This window comes from Mesoplodon mirus (assembly GCF_964341445.2).
Source record: "Mesoplodon mirus genome assembly, chromosome: 16".
Taxonomy (NCBI): domain Eukaryota; kingdom Metazoa; phylum Chordata; class Mammalia; order Artiodactyla; family Ziphiidae; genus Mesoplodon; species Mesoplodon mirus.
This window is the reverse complement of record NC_138992.1, coordinates 70,629,580-70,640,742: the sequence shown is the minus strand read 5'-3', so window position 1 is coordinate 70,640,742 and position 11,163 is coordinate 70,629,580. Positions and strand designations below refer to the sequence as shown.

The window sequence follows — 11,163 nt, the reverse complement described above, 5'->3', positions numbered from 1 at the left end:
CTGCCTGATGGGGTGAAGGAAGGCAGAGGAAGAGAACATTTTCTGAAGAGCTTTAAGAGGCTCCAGGGCAAGTGTTTGAAATGTACAGGCTGCAGGGCCCCCCTCCCTGACTTCACTGCTGATGGAAGGATCACTGGGATTCTCTTAGAAGCCTGGAAGCTAGTTGCCATGGGGCTCCTTGGTGATCACCCTGGGCCTCTTCCTTTCTCTGCAAAATTGATGCCAGGGCAGAGGCCTAAGACATTTCCAAAATTCCAGATGCATCAAATCATAATAATTTCACTATTCATAAGGTTAGAAGGAGTTCTGGCTCAGGGCTTGTTTCAGGCCTGAATGTTCTGAACCCTTCTCTACTTCTAGGTTAGCCCTGGGTGTGCCCACCTGCGTACCTGGGGATTGTTCTACACAAGGGTCATGCGCCTAATCCCCAGGCACGGGTCCCCGCAATGACTACTCCCCACTCTATGTCCCCCTCCGATGGCCCAATGTTTTTCTCTGGGGAGGTAATTTCCATCTGTGGCTCTGTGCTGAAGTATTATCACAGCAACAGTGTGCACATACCATTTGACACCAGAGCTTTTTGACCTGAGCACGTTTGCACTTTAGGAGGTTCCCTCTGGTAGCAGAAGGGAGAGTGATTCAAGATGGGAGGAGCTGGCTGCAATAGTCCAGGTGTCAGGTGACGCGGGCATGGCTTAGGGCAGTCGTTTTGCAGCTGAGAAATAGTGAACATAAATGAGGAGTCTGCAGAAGCGAAGTAAGTGGTATGAATTGCTTGGGTTTGAGAAAATAAATGCTTACTGTATGAGCCAAAAAAAAAAAAAAAAACCCCAAAAAACCCAATATATTTGCAGCCATGTTGGGCTGCAAATATATTGGGTCTGAGCTTTTCCAACTGGATAGATGACAATGTGGCTGTGGAAGGGAATAGGGAAGAAGGGGCTTTGGCCGGGGACAGTCAAGGAAGGAGGGAAAAGTTGCTCTTGGTTAGGATGTCAGAAGTGTGAGCACCAAGCCTTCACTATCGGCAGAGAAGAGATATGCGTTAGCCAAGCGCTTTTACTTAGAGCCCAGAACAACCTTACCTCTGGGCCTGTGCAGATGGTTCTTTAACTGTTACTACCCACAGAGCAAGATTTAAGTGAGTGCTTTTTAAAATCCAGACTCTTTTTCTTTTTCAATAAAGATCTGAATCAAGAGAATGATGGGGAAGAGAACCAAGGTGAGGCAGGAGCTCCAGGCAGTGATTTCTCAGCGTGGACCAGACCTGTTCTCAGCCCGGAAAAGTATGAGTAAATGTGACCTGGTGTTTTTGAAAACTGCGTGAACCTCAGCACTAGGGGACTTCCTGAAGGCGGCCCTTCCCCTGAAACTCCACTTGGGCGTGTGAAGGGGCACTTTGGTGGCCACAGTGACTGGGTGGGGTCAGGGATGCCAAACGACCTGCTATATCCAGACACTCACACGGAAGGAACTGTGCTCCACGGGGTCGCCTTATCTTTTTTTTTTTTTTTTTTTTTTTTTTGTGGTACGTGGGCCTCTCACTGTTGTGGCCTCTCCCGTTGCAGAGCACAGGCTTCGGACGCGCAGGCTCAGCGGCCATGGCTCATGGGCCCAGCCGCTCCACGGCATGTGGGATCCTCCCGGACCGGGGCACGAACCCATGTCCCCTGCATCGGCAGGCAGACTCTCAACCACTGCACCACCAGGGAAGCCCCCTGGGAAAGATTTTAATGTAAGAATTTGCCAGGCCTTCAGCTTCAGTAGCCTTCTTTAGACCCCAGTGAAAAGGACTCATGGTAACGGAGACTACGTGAAGGAGAAAGGGAGAGAGGAGTCAGAGCACGAGGAAGGAGGGGCTGAGAAAGAGAAGTTGGTCCTGGTGACATCACTCGAGCCCTGATCAAGCCAGGTTTAGACTTCTCGCTTTTGGAACCAATATATTTGTTTTTATTTTGCAATATATTTGTGTTTATTTCAACTGGAGCCAGGCTTTCTGTCACTTAAACCAAATGGGCCCTTACCCACCTAGAGGCCTCTGGAGTTCTTTGCACATGCAGAGTTGCTGAGTAGAGGCTTAAAAATGCATTTCACAACAGAAAAGAAACTCTACTAGAGGTTACATGCCTTGGGGACCACTGTAAGTTAAGGATGAAGCCACTGGCGATGCTCAGGGAGTGCTCCAGTCCCGGTCCTTACTCTTCTGGGCTCTTCCACTGACTCTGGCTACAACTGCTCGGGGGCAGCGGTTCTCCAAGTATGAGCTCTACACCCACAGCGTCCGCATCACTTGGCAATTGGTTAGAAACCAAAATTCTTGGATTTCCCCAGTCCTACTGAATCAGAAACTCCAGGGATTTTGAGGCACAGTTGTCTGTATTTTAATGACCCTCCAAGTGATGGTGATGGACACCGTAGTTTGAGACCCACTGCTCTCAGGCTGCTATTTCTGACTCTTGCCAGGTATAGTATCAGCGGAGGGTCATGTGGGATGCATGTGGAATTCAGTGGATCTTGATGTCGAAGACTTGAGATTTGATTTCCCTGCTGACATTGTAACAGGGAAGGGCCAAATCTGATTATATGTTGGATCTGTTTCTTTTACTTTAGCCTTTGTTTTCCTTTGCTGCTTTTGTTCACGAAAAGGATACTGTCTATACATAATGGCCCGCCTCGGGGCACCCTGCCCCTCTGCCTGAATGCTAAACCAAAGTGCCTTTGTTCAGGGAAACATCGGGACCCTGTCCACCTGGGGATGGCTGCAAGAAAGCAGAAATGAACACATCCCCTCCCCGAGGCTGGCCATTCCAGGCGATATTTGCAAAACTTACGGTTTTTACTTTACTTCCTCACCTCCTCCCCCTCTCTGTGCTATAAGATAAACTGGCATCCAAAGCCCGATAAGATGGTTGTTTTGAGACTTTCGTCTGCCACCTTCTCGGTCTGCCGGCTTTCGTCTTCCTTGCCTCAGCGCCTGTCTCCAATTGACTGGCCTGGCATGTGGCGGGCGAGCAGAGCGAACTTGGACTCGGTAAAAACGTGGCTCAGATTCTTAGCTCTAAGCTCCTCGTTCACTGCAGCACCATTTTGTGAAATAAAGTTGAGACACAAGTCTGGGTTTCCCTGAAACACCAAAGTACAGAGATTTGTGAGCTTGGGTTTCTTCTCTAAAGACTGTAATAGTCGATTCGATCTCTTTAATCACTGCTATATAATCCTACTGATGCCTAAGGAAGTGTGACACAGGGATGGCACGTGATGAATGAAGTAGCATCTCATATTCCCTAGTAACGTGGGGTATATGAAAGTGGACATCGCCTATATAAGATGGGAAATGAGACTCTTCAATTACTGATCCCCATCAGACCTAGGACTTGCCCAGACTGGGAGGTGTGAAGGGGTCTGAATAATAGGTGACCCTTAATATTCAAGGGGGCCTGTTTCAGAGATGGAGAAATCCACCGGTACTCCCAAGATGGAGAGGAGGATGACCTTTAGAAGGGCCAGACCGCTTCACTCAGAGGTGGGAGGTTAGTTCCTGCTTGTGCCAGGTGTTTGGCCTTTCTTCTCAAAGCAGAGCAAACATGAATGTAATGCAAAAATACAGGCTTCAAGTCATGGAGCCCGGGTCTGAATCTTAGGGCTGTCACTGAGTTGCTGTGTGACCTCAGGTATGGAACCAAATCCATCTGAGCCTCAGTTTCCCATTGAGAAAATGGGGAGTGTGATCTTCTATGGTTGGCATGGGGATCAGGAGGGATATGAGCAGCACTTGGCACGTACAAGGGACGCAGGCAATTTTCCTCTCCTCTAAGCCCCTCTGTGGAGCTCCCACACTCTCTTCTTTCCTTGCGTGCCTAGTGTCCTAACAGCTCTCTCCTGGGTCTCAATTCTTGTACTCCTGCCAGACCTGTCCTTTGCCAAGTTCCCAAGTCTCCAGAACCTCTCTCTCCTCTCCTCCAAAAATCACTTCCCTTTTCACAGGTAGCTAGGCTTGAAGTGGCCAGCATCACCTAATTTAAAAAGTTGAGGGTCCAGGTAAACTTGACGGGCCAAAGCCTCCCAGGAGGTGATGCTGTGTCCTTCCCAACCACCACAGGAGCAGATTAAGTCATAAGACTCTGAGTTGGCAGGTACAAGGAGATGGGTGGGGCAGGTAGGTGCTTCTGGGACCCCTCTGGTGTGTGCCTTCTTTCCTGCCTTCATGCATTCACTCATGCAATGAACATCTGGTGAGTCTCAAGTGTCTCCAGGTACTGTGCAGGCTGTACAGGATGGAAAGATGACTCCGACAGTCCTGGAATTCAAGAAGCTCATACATAGAGGGCAGACAGACTCCTAAGCAGACACTTAGGAACCTCCTGAAGGAGAAGAGGCCTTGAGGAAGGCTGGAGTCTTGGATAAATAAACAGATGAAGGGGCCAGGAGAGGGTCTAGTAGGTAAAGGGATTAGCATTACCACTGGCAGAGATCAGACACAGGGTGTGCATGGGGGAGCCCCAGGGGTTCCATCGCTGGTTTGTAAAGCTTGAGAAGATGCTTGAAGAGGAAGCAGAGAGCTAAGCAGAGGCCCGCTGGCATACGTACGTAGGGAGCCCCTTAAAGCATTCACTAGGCAGGAAGTGGCTGATCAGAGATAACTAAATTTCTAGCTAAAATTTCTTGAGTGCTTACCCCATGCCTAGCACTGTATGAAGAGCTTTATGTTAATTGAGCCTTTGCGGTACGCGGGCCTCTCACTGTTGTGGCCTCTGCCGTTGCGGAGCACAGGCTCCGGACGCACAGGCTCCGGACGCACAGGCTCAGCGGCCATGGCTCACGGGCCCAGCCGCTCCGCGGCATGTGGGATCCTCCCGGACCGGGGCACGAACCCGTGTCCCCTGCATCGGCAGGCGGACTCTCAACCACTGCGCCACCAGGGAAGCCCTAATTGAGTCATTTAATGTAGATTTCCTTGGGTTGAGTGGAGGATGGACTTGGGAAGGAGAAAGCTGGCGGGGGAGGGGCACGTTGGGGTGACTGACGGGGAATAGTGCCAGGAACGCAGCCTGACGGGCGGGGACAGCAGCCGGCCAGGCGGGCGGGGCTGGGTCCCCTCAGGGAGTGCTCCTTGGTAGGGATGGTGGTTCCCAGCTGCGGTGAATGTGTGGTTTATCACTGGGCCCTGAATCTTGTATATTCGCCCCAGGTGTGTTTTCGCTCTTTTCCTAGTAGCAACCCTCCCCCACGCCCCCAACTCCACACGTATCTTCGTTCCACAAGCAAATCTCTTTCAGGCAGGAAAGTCCTCGGCGACAGTGGCTTTCTTCTTCTGTGTACTGACAGCCTGGGAGCGGCTGGCAGCGGCCGCGCGGCGGAAGGAAAGAGCAGCTGAGCATCCATCCGGTGAGGTCCGGTGCCCTCGAAGTTGGTGGATTTCTGCTGTGCCCCCTTGTATACAGCTACACACCCCTTGGCGCCGTCTCCCCTCCCGCGTAGGCTGACTCCGTTCAGCCGCTCGGTGGCCGCGCTCCTCCGCCCAGCAGAGGGCAGCGTTGAGACACCAACGGAGCCGGCGCCCGGGGGCCACGCCGGAAGCCGAGCCTCAGGACCCACGCTCGCTGCAGGCGCCAACCTTTCAAGCAGTTCCCGGGGAGCCCTTCCAGCCGTGTGACGGTGGCCCGAAAAGGAGCAGGTGACAGGAATGAAATATTCAACAAACCTGTTCCACAGAATGAAAGTGAGTTGTCGTTTAGCGTTTTATCATCTGGTGACACACTCTTCCCGGTTAAGGTTGGTGCAGGAGCCGGCGCACGTCGGCCGCGTGCCCCCAGCCCCAGCCCCAGCCCCTCTCCCCAGCGCCAAGCACCCTCTCTGGGGGCGCCGCCAGCGGCGGACAAGGGGCAGCGGACCCGGAACCCGGGCGGGCGGGAGGGAAGGCAGGCGGCTGCATTAAGGAACCTGAGGATGCAGGCACATTTCCAGAGGCAGTGATCTAGAAGGCAGCAAGCAAAGCGTCACAGCCTGATGAAGGAAGAGAAGAAGGCAGAAAGTGAGGGGAGACAGGCAGCCTTGCTCTTCCCATTGGCAACAGGTGTCTCCTCTCATACTGATTCCGTGGATCAGCAGGGAGAAATGTTTAGCCGTTTCTTTGTCCTGCATCGTCTCCATTGACTTGCCATTCCTCACCCCTGCTTGTGCCTGTGCTGCAGCAGATTCCTGGGCACACCTTCGAGGCTGAAAGTGACCCTGAATCCTTCCCTATTTGGCCAGAGGGGTGAGACTCATTTTGTGTCCATTTTCTGCCTTTTACTAATTTCATTATTTCACTTATTTGAGCTCATCTGAGCTCCCGTTTTCTCAGATGTAAAATGGGGTGATAATAATAGTTGTTTCGTCCTGTGTGCACATGTACGTAAAGTACAACGAGGTGTCAAAAACACCTGCAGCATAGTAGGTCCTCCGAAATCTCAGCCGTCCCCTTCCGCCTCTGCTTCCTCTTTTCGGCCTCCTTCTCTTCCGCAAATAACCTCATCCATAAAAGCATAGATAAACATGGAGACAAGTGGAACTTTACTCTGTGACCTCAGTTGTATTTCAACTCACTTAAGAACAATCGCAGCATTCAGAAAATAGCATATATATAATACATATTTCTTATATTTTATTTCTGTATTCATCTATTTGTTGAATACTGGTGTATTGACCAGTATTTTGACTATATATATATATATATATATCATCATCAACATGACTGCAGAGTCTTCATAAAGCCCCGAGTTAAAAGCATACTTTATATATTGTTTGGGAGACATACCTAATTAGGTAGGCGCAACCCATATTTGAGTTCCTTTCCTGGTGATGAGATTGATCATAAGATCAGCGACCCTTGCAAAAAGGTGACTGAAACAGGACTTCCTCCTTTTGAGAATGTCCCCTTCACAAGATGGAGAGTTTCTCAGTCAAGCTTAAAAGAGAAGGGGCGTTGTTTGTCCGTGTGGAATCCCCCGGCCTGAGAGAGGAAGTGAATCACGTGTTCCTGATACAAACCCCAAGACAGGCTTAGGGGAAAGAGCGAATCACAAGCGAGGGCTGGAGATAACCGGGCTTTGGCTGGACCCCTCCCTCAGTGAAAACAGAGCTGCGGATAGATTTTCCACTTGTTTTGGCGACAGTTCTGTTTCTAGGAATTTAAAAGAAGCAACAATGGATATTGCTGCTGTGGAATTATTTCAGCTGAAAGAGGGAATACTTTGTAATTATAAAAACCTTGGGTGTGAAAGAGAATGTCATCTGAAGCTTAAAGAAATTTCTTAGCATAGTGCTTAGACCAGGCACATATGAATTTAGAAATTTAATTTTCAAAATATCCTAAAAAGATAGGTGTAAAATCTCATTTTTTTCTTTTTGAAAGATTTTTAAAATGGCAGTAACATTGGCTTATAACATGATGTAAGTTTCATGTGTACAACATTATATGTCTATTTCTGTATACCCACCAAAAATTTAGTTTCCATCCATTACCATACAGTTGACCCTCTTTACCCATTTCGCCCACCCCTTGCCCCTTCCCCTCTGGCAACCACTACTCTGTTCTCTGTCTATGTGTTTGTTTCCGTTTGGTTTGGTTTGTTCACTTTTTTTTTTATATTCCGCATATGAGTGACATTGTGCGGTATTTGTCTTTCATTTATTTCTTACATAGGTTTCCTTTCTATCACTTTCTGCTTTACTCTTGGGGAACTTCTCTATATCCTCAAATAAAAGGTATGAATAACCAAAACGATACATGAAAAACAATAAATGGAGAAGTGTTCAATTCCTATTTTCTACCTCAATTTTTTTTAGGGATGAGAATCTTACTGGAAATGGGGGGACTGATGACCATAAAAGGAACCCAACGTTAGATCAATGATTGTAAAAGTGAGGCTGTTATGGGTTCTGAGTTTCTAAGTCTCTGGCCCCAAATGGATTGCGTCTTAGGACATTGAGAAAAAAAACCTTCATTTTCAACTGCAGCAGTGCTGTCCGCAACCTCGGGGGGATCCTGGAACGTGATCCAGGGATTAAAGTTGGAATTTTTGAGGGGAAAATAAAAATATGTGTTCCATAAACTGGTGAGCACGTATATAGAAGAGGCAAGATTCTAGAACACATATTTAGAACAGAGTTTCAAAAGGAGAGTTTTTGAGAATTCAAATTCAAGACTCAGCACCGGTTTAATGCCACAATGACCTTCTTTCTTTGTTCTCTGGGTCTTGAATGAATGTATAAGTGTATTTGGATTTCAGCAAGTGTCTGGCATAATTCTCTTTTCTGTGAACTGGCTCATTATATTTTAGTTGGGTTGATAACTGCTTGACTGTCCACAGTCCTTCCCTGTCCCCTCCTGGGAGATGTTTTTATCATAAGTTGGATCTGAATGTTGGTGTCATGTTTATCAAATCTGAGAGTGAAATGTAGGACAGTTAAAATCCTAATGACAGTATCTGCACTAAAAAAAAAGAAAATATCGGGCTTCCCTGGTGGCGCATTTGTTGAGAGTCCGCCTGCCGATGCAGGGGACATGGGTTCATGCCCCGGTCCAGGAGGATCCCACATGCCGCAGAGCGGCTGGGCCCGTGAGCCATGGCCGCTGAGCCTGCGCGTCCGGAGCCTGTGCTCTGCGATGGGAGAGGCCGCAGCGGTGAGAGGCCCGTGTACCACACACACAAAAAAAGGAAAATATTAATCAGGTAGCAAAATGGCTTTAACAGAAAAAGGGTGAGACCCAGGTCCCCCTCTTGACTACCCCTCCCCACCCAAAGTGACAAAATTACAGGATACTAGTGATGACGCTCCGCAGCAGCACCTGTGATAGACTTACTGTACTTAGTTGGCTGAGAGCTTAATGGGAGAACTAATGGATACAGGTTGTCAAAGCCCATTGCGGCTTTGGCACCCCAACGTCTGGAAGCACAGAAGTCTAGGTAATGGCAGGATGGAGTCCAGAACAAGAGAGTGAGTGCGTGGACCCACCCCTCCTGTATCTGTGAGACCAAATTTAAAGTGGACTCTCCAGTTTTGAACACTGTATTTTAAGAGCAGCACTGATGGACAGATGTATACGTTTGAAATGATAGAGGAATATCGCTGTTTAACCAAGAGGAAAGAAGACAGCTGTGTCTGCGTGCCTACATAGGCCTACACATGCGTGCGTGAGCGTCATGGTATCTGTCTTCAAATATGAGCAGAGGCCGAGGCAAGAGGGCTGGAAATATGCTGTGTGATTCCAGGAACATTCACGTTGCAGGTCATGTGTCACCTTAGCCCTTCAGAGCCCCTCATAGAGAGCCTCTCCTCCCGGGCCCACACTATCTCATCATCCTGTTTCATTTCCTCTGTAAGGCTTAGCACGAGTTGAAATTTTTGTTCATTTGTTTTCTTTTTTTTTTCTCTTTATCCATCAAACTATAATCCCCATGAGGCAAGGGCCCTTCTCTCCTCTTCAATGCTGTGCCCTGGTGCTCAAGCCAATTTACACAGCACAGAGTAGATTCTTAATCAATAATAGCTGGAAGATAGAAAGGAAGGAAGAAAACATGAATGGATTCCAATGGGCAAAAATAGACATAGTGCATACAGTTAGGAAGAGACTAATTCTAACTTAATAAGACATGGGATGTTCCAACAATTGCTGGTGTCTGGTCGTGGAACCAGTGTTTTCTGGGGATGGTTCCCTGTGCCTTGATATATTCAAAGAAAACATTGCAGGCCAGGACTAGAGTGAGAAATGGATTCAATAACCTCTACAAGCGAGTGAGATTAAGCTAAAAATATTTTTTATATTTAAAATTTCTTCTTCTCTTTAGGAATCCAGCGTTGTGTGGACTTATCAGCTTAAACCGTGTGGATTTAGACCTCTGGCTGCTAAGGCGCACTCACGGCCACGGAAGAGGGGAAGAGGTGAGTCGGTGGCCACTTTCATTATCTGTGACCGTCATGCTGCTGGAAATCCCACTTCCTGGGAGCGCTTTGAACTTCTTGTTTCAGTTTTTTCAGTTGGGGAAGGTGAATAATAATACCTTCCTTACAGACATGTTGTGACCTAATTAAATATTTCAAAAGTATTCCTGTGATGCCCAGATAAAAGGCATCTAGTAAAGGCCAAACAGCCCTCTTGTTCTCTCTGCAGACACTTCCCTGTAACCGTCCTCACCACAGCACCTGGTGCGCGCGTGTGTGTGTGTGTCCTGGGAGCAGATAAATGTAAGGCTGGAAGTGCTTTGTCAGTGTGATGGGAACCCTTGAAAGACTTGACTTAGCTGCCATGTTCCAGTTTCACTCTTCTTCATTTCTGGTCCAGCAAGACAAAGCTCTGAGCCACACAGAGGGTCAAGGTCATGGTGCTTAGTACTTCCTGCAGTCGACCAGGTGCTCGAGTGGCCCTGGGTAGCTCTGCTGTTCCTTTCCACACTTTGCTAAACTTGATCTCCTGAGGCCAGGTGCTGGGGAAACCTGCCTTGTCCCATTCTGTGACCCGAAGTTTCTGTGGGTTACGTGGAAAGCCTGGTTTGGATTCTCCCCCTGCCCCCAAGGGAGGCTCAGGTGGGGAGCCCACCCCTGACTCCCATTACCGACCCCAGTCGGGCCGGGCTTCCTCTAATGCTCCAGGGGTAGGGCCCTGGATCGCTGGGCCCAGGATCCTTGGCTGCAGCAGGCGTGTGCCCTCCAGAATGTCATGACGACCCTTTCTTGCCCTGAGGTTCCACCGGAAGCCCCAGCCACTGTAATCTGCCTGTCCCCTCAGTTGTACAAAGATGTGACTCTCACAGGGCCAGTTGGGGCAAATCCCTGGAGTTGGTGTGTAGGCACTGTGGGTGATGCATCCTCTTGTTATGGAGGTGGATACGCTGGGAGGACGAGATTCCCGGGCCGCAGAAAGCCATCTTTCCCACCCAGCAGACAAGCTATCTGCAGCAGGAGAGGAGGCTGCTCCACAAAGGAAAGCAGAATGAGACATGGAGCCAGAGAGAGCTGGGTGACATTACAGGGCCCTGGATAAGCCAGGACGTAAGTTCTCGGTGGTGGGAATCAATGCCCTTCCAGACCATGTTTGAAACATTAGATTTCTGTCTCTTGCAGTAAAAAAAAAATCCTGACTAGTACGCTGGCTACCAGGGTTAGAGGAACACAAACTCGTGT

At 48.9% G+C, this 11,163-nt stretch overlaps 1 long non-coding RNA gene across 1 annotated transcript in view; it reads left to right on the top strand.

Annotated features, from left to right (window-relative positions):
- The first annotated feature begins 5,617 nt into the window (after positions 1–5,617).
- LOC309791931 overlaps positions 5,618–11,163 on the top strand; it is a 59,323-nt gene continuing 53,777 nt past the window's right edge. The window contains exons 1-2 of the long non-coding RNA XR_014291581.1: positions 5,618–5,719; positions 9,831–9,924. This is a non-coding gene — a long non-coding RNA (uncharacterized lncRNA). The remainder of the gene's footprint in view (positions 5,720–9,830; positions 9,925–11,163) is intronic.